The sequence below is a fragment of the Monodelphis domestica genome, chromosome 7, assembly GCF_027887165.1.
Source record: "Monodelphis domestica isolate mMonDom1 chromosome 7, mMonDom1.pri, whole genome shotgun sequence".
Taxonomy (NCBI): Eukaryota; Metazoa; Chordata; class Mammalia; order Didelphimorphia; family Didelphidae; genus Monodelphis; species Monodelphis domestica.
In genome coordinates, this window is record NC_077233.1 from 53,569,492 (window position 1) to 53,575,491 (window position 6,000).

The following is a 6,000-nucleotide window of genomic DNA, read 5'->3' on the forward strand; positions in this document are numbered from 1 at the left end:
ATGGCTACGTGGTACCTTTCAGCTCTGAGATTGTGTCTATGGTATTAGTAGCAGATAATGGAGGTTTAAGTTATCTGTCCCAAGGCATTTATATTTCAAAAGAGATCCCTGAAAACAGAGTATCATGACCCAAAGGAGCGATTCAAACAGCTGCTTTTAGTTCCGAAAGGGAGGTTGGAGAGATATTTTAGGAAAAGACTCCTTTTGGCCATGTGATTCATGGCCTTCTTCACTATTGCACAAGACTATTTCTAAGCACAGTAAAATGAAAGCCGTTTAAAATTTTTTTTTAATTCAAGTAAGACTGAATTGTTCAAAAAACCCTGTAAAACTGAATAACAGTCCTTAAAATGATCGTAAAGATAGCTTTAACTGTGTTACTCTCTTGCTCAAAAATCTTCAATGACTCTCCACTGCCTAGAGGATGAAGTCCAAATTCTTCATCCTGACAATCAATACCTGCCAGTCTGCTTTCTTGGGCAAATTCTATACTCTGGCCAGATTGGACTACATGATTCTACCTGAACAGCCCCTATGCCTTTGCTTATATTGTAAACCAACCACTGCCTCCATATCCCTAGCTGTCAAATCCTTGCCCATCCTTTAAGGCCAAGTTCGAATGTCACCTGCTCTATGAAGCCTTCTTTATTTCTACAACCAGCTCTGTTCTTGTGATCCTTAGATTCCCCAGAGTACTTTGTACCTTGCTTATGCTATTTAGCATATTCTTTCTTTTTTTAAACCTGCACCTTCTGTCTTAGAATCAATACTATGTGTCAATTCCAAGGCAAAAGAGCAGTAAGGGTCGGGGATTAGGATTAAATGACTAGCCCAGTCACATCACTAGGAAATGTCTGGGGCCATATTTGAACCCACATCCTCTGAACTCTCTATCCATTGAGTTACCTCGCTGCCCCTAGCCTATTCTTTCGACTACTATTTGACATATTAGGAAGAGCACTGATCTTAAAATCAGAAATACTGAATTCAATTCCTAATTCTGAATCCTGTGTGATCTTGGGTGAATTATTTGACCTTTCTGAGCTTCGATCTTTCCATTTGTAGAAAAAGCTAATATTATTGAGACTGCCTCTCTCAGAGGATTTTGAGGAAAGCACTTTATAAGCAGCTTATTAATGTGAGTTGTCATCCTCCTGCTCATTATTGTAGGTCTAAACTTCCCTCCCCAACTGTAAACTCTTTGAGGGGAAGAACTACGTCTGCTTTCCTGATCTACCACCAGATATCAGATAATTTTCTTTTCTTTTTTTTTTCTTTAGAACATTTTATTTAATTAATTAATTTAGAATATTCTTCCATGGTTATAAAAATCATGTTCTTTCCCTTCCCTCCTTCCCAGCCCCCTTCCCATAACTGACATGCAATTCCACTGGTTTTATATGTGTCATTGATGATCAGATAATGTTTGAGTTAGCCAGAGACCTTAGAATCCATCTAGTCCAAAGCAGCCCAGTCCCAAAGAAATCCTTCTCTAACATACCCAACTTGTGGTCATCCTTCTTGTATGTGAAGACTTCCAGTAAAGGGGAGCAGACCATTCCACTTGCAGATGGCGCTAATTTCTACAATGTGCATTTGTTCTTTTTTTTTCCTTTTCTGACATCAAAACTAAATCTGTCTTTTTTTTGCCTAGGGTCCCATAGCTAGTCAGTTACAGATCTGGATTTGTATCCCAGGTTCTCAATTCCAAAATCAGGAGCTTTTTCATATGCCCCACTTTTTTGGTTCAATAGCATCTTCTTTTAAATAGGACTGTTAGTTGAGCTCAAAGTTTCTTGGTAACAAATGCATGTCTTTCAGCCAAGTTCAGATCCACTGTTTCTAGGCTGGGGATTTAACAGACTCCCTAAATGGAAAGATTCTGAAATTATTCTCAGCTTCTCTTTAGGGGTTTAATTTTTTAAAAAAGATGATGGAAATGCTTATCCCCTGCACAAAGAAGCACCGTTGCATAACTGAAGCCTTCTGGCATGTATTTCAGATTTTCTCTGCAGTTCCAGTAAGCTGTTAAATCATTAAACTTCACCAGATACCTCCCAGTCCCAAGGGAAATGAATATTTACTATCATTCTCTACCCTCACCCCTACATCTGTTGGCATAAACTCAATGAAACAGGGTGTCAGATTTACAAAGCTCCCACACACACTCTAAAAAGGATAACAACCAGAATTCTGAGACCAGTAAAACAGCATCCATCCATATTCCCATTTTGCAGATCTGGCCATTGAGGCTCAGGGAGGTAAAGGAACTTGTTCAGGGTTACACAACTAATAAGTGTTAGAACAGGGGCTCAAAACCAGGTCGGATGACTCCTATTCTAGCATTCTTCCACTATATTGCACTGCCTCTGATTTCTGCTGTTCTCCCTTTCAACAAGACAGATATACTGAGGGCTCAGGCCAGGAATAGCCTCCAAAAAGAGGCAAGAGAAGGATTCAAAGAGAAGAGGTGGCTGAACCTGGAAGGTCTTATCAATTAAATTCCAGAAGCAAAATATCCAGAAACAACGATTTTAAAGTTTGTTGTTTTTTTTTTTAATTTGGCTCAATCCAAGCACATGAAATTTAGAATATTCCACATGTCATTAGCTTGCCTCCCAGTCGATGAGGCACCTTCTATGGATCCTTTAGGATAAAATACAAATTTCCCAGCCTGGTATTTAAGGCCTTCCACTATCTGGATTTATTCTTTCTTTCTCTTTTCTGCCCTTTACCTTTTTTCTTAGTATCAATTCCAAGATAGAAGAGTAGTTTAGGATTAAGTGACTTACCAAGGGTCACACAGCTAAGGAAGTGTCTGAGGTCAAATTTGAATCCAGAACCTTCCAATTCCAGTCCTGGTTCTCTATCCACTGTGCTATCTAGCTGCCCCTCCCAGTCCATCTTTCCAAATTTTTGTCATTTAAGTGCCTCCTTCCAAATTCTGTATTCCAGTTAGGTTGGAGCAATTAGACGCTTCTCAAACTTAGTATTCCATTTCCTGCCTCTATGGACTCTCAGTTGTTTCCCCACCTCACCATCTCCACTTCTCAAAAGCCTCCATTTCTTTCAAGGCTCAGCTTGGGTGCCACTCCTTTGTACAGCATGTCCAGGTCCTTCCTGTTCTTAGTTTTCTCACAACATTGACTGTTTGTGACCCTATTTGGGGTTTGGTTTTTCTTCGCAAAGATACTAGAGTGGTCTGCAAATTTCCTAACATAATGGGGTCAGAGTCTTCTGAAGAATATAAAATGTCCATCGTCTATTTCCTTCAACTCCGAGACTCAAGGCTGTGACCATGTTTGAAAAGACCATTTCCTTTTCTTCTCACCTGAAAGGGAGGGAGGAGGGAAGGAAAGAGGGAGAGAGAGAGAGAGAGAGAGAGAGAGAGAGAGAGAGAGAGAGAGAGAGAGAGAGAGAGAGAGAGACAGAGACAGAGAGAGACAGAGAGAGAGAGAGAGAGAGAGAGAGAGAGAGAGAGAGAGAGAGAGAGGGAGGGAGAGGGAGAGGGAGAGAGAGAGAGAGAGGGAGAGGGAGACAGAGACAGAGAGACAGAAACAGAGAGAGAAACAGAGAAAAAGAGACAGACAGACAAACAGGCAGGCAGACAGACAGAGATTTTAAATTGTAAGGAAAAGTGTTTCCTGGCTCGAGATTGAAAATGAACCAGAAATGTTGAGGGAAAACTTATTTTCAAATTCCCTTAAAGAAGAGATGATGTGCTGTCAGTTCAGACTAAACTGAATTCCCCTGGTCAAAGAATGAACTAAACAGCAATATCATAAAGAGGAAAGAGGTCTGGCAGGGAGATTCCTCTTAGGCAGATGATTTAGGGTAGCTCTTTCCTCTTCTTATTCTGTTTCCCGAGTTCCTGCCTGTTGAGTAGAGTAAATGGGGCTAGTACAGGCTCATGAGAGCCAATTGTTCAGTTTTCAGTGTGATCATTTACAACTTGGAAATCAGCACATCAACACTACCAATCAGGGCTCCATTGTGCTATTGATTGTCTAGACCTAAGAAAGTGGTAGAGAAAATGTTAATAATCCAAATTAAACTTAAGAGTGCATCACATAGGGTGCTCTTGAAGGAAGGAGCTTAGAAAGGGTGGTTCTGCTCATACAAGGATGGGAAGTACCCAAGAAAAAATAGTTTTCCTGCTAAACCAAATACTTCCAACCCTGTCTACTGTCACACTTGTACTATACTTATTTTTATACTTTATATCTTCCTAGTAGAATGTAAACTTTCTTAGGGAACAGATTATTTCAATTTTGTCTTTTTATTCTGTCCTTTTATACAGTAGGTGCTTAATATGTGTTTGTTGAATTGAATTGACTGAGTGCATGCTGTATTCAAGATCCCCCTTTAGGGGATATAGACCTGATTAAGAATGAGAATTTTTGCCCCCAGAGAACCTGTAATCACGAAGGGAGGTGGAAGATAATGACACATGTAACTTCTCGACCTACGATCTATCTCATCAATAAAGGAACTCCATCCTTGCATAGGATCACTTGGCCATGCTTTCTCATTCTTTCCCCTCACCTCAAACCCTTACTATTAGCGCCCAAGAATCCATTCCAAGGCAGAAGAGCAATAAGGGTTAGGTAATTGAGTTAAGTGACTTGCCCAGGGTCACATAGCTAGAAAGTGTCTGAGCTAGATTTGAAGCTAGAACCTCCCATCTAGACCCAAGCCACCTAGCTGGCCCCATGCCTTCTCCTTCTTGTCCTTGTTTTCTTTAACCCCTCCACACTCAACATGATGAAGGTCTTCCTTTGATCCATTTATTATTTTGTGGATGTCAGGGTGACATTTAGACTTTTCACCAATTATCCTTCACCATTTTTATTGGAAGGAACTTGCATGTACTGCTTGCCACTGTATTCAGCTGTCACCAGGCTCACAACATTCAAATATTCAACATGGCCAATGGGAGAATCTCCTTCAGGCATTTCTGAGGTACCGGCCACTCCCCTGCCCATAACCTCTCTCTGGACTCATGTACACATTGTTCCACACCCTTCTTGCTCTTGGAAAGTCCAGAACATGGGCTATTCTGTAGGATAATTATCTGTGTTGATGTTTTATTCTACTACTTGACTGTAAGGTCCATGAAAGTGGGCACTATATGTTATCTAAACTTTGTATGTCTCCTAGAGGCACAAAGAGGTCATAACTAGGTGGTACAGCGGAGAGTGCTCATTCTGGAATCAGGAAGATCAGAGTTCAAATTCTTTCTCAGACATTTACTTGGTGACCTTGAACAAGTCACTTAATCTCTATTCACCTCAATTTCCTCAACTGTGAGATGAGAATAGTAAAACCATCTAAATCCCAAGGTTGTTGTGAGGATCAAATGAGAATATTTATAGGGCCCTTTGCACAGATCCTGGCACATAGTAGGTGCTTGCTTAATAAATGCATTTTGAGAAGCTTTTTTTCCTTCCTTCCCTATTGCCCAACATAATTCTCCACACAGAATAAGGGTTGAATAAATATTAATGATTCAATAAATGAATTCTGGTTTAAGGTACCTTTCAGAAAGGAAGAGGAAAATGGTTTTGGGGGGAGTTTTTGAGGTATATAATTGAAGACAACACAATTGATTTTTTTATGCTCTTACTCTCTCAGTGGTTTCTCCTTCTTGTCCCTCTTCTTTTTCTTGCCAAATCATTTCTTTTGCCACAGTTGAATGCCTTTGTTTTGCGAGACTGTTCTGGTCTCTGGGCTTAGATATATTTGTTGGAACACATGCACTAGGCCCCCTGTTTTATTAGATTTTCAAATTAGGTTTCATTTACTCAGATCCCCTCACCAATATTAAAAAGCTCCCACCCCTCAATATCTCCATTCTTCTACCATTTCCAAGCTAGCCGGGGTTATACACTTTCCTGAGCACTGGTACTCTATGTTGAATCTATTTTTGTGCTCTGTCTCTTGCAATGGTTTCTCTCTGTCTGTCTCTCTTCCTTCCCTCTCTCTGTCCCTCTATCCTCT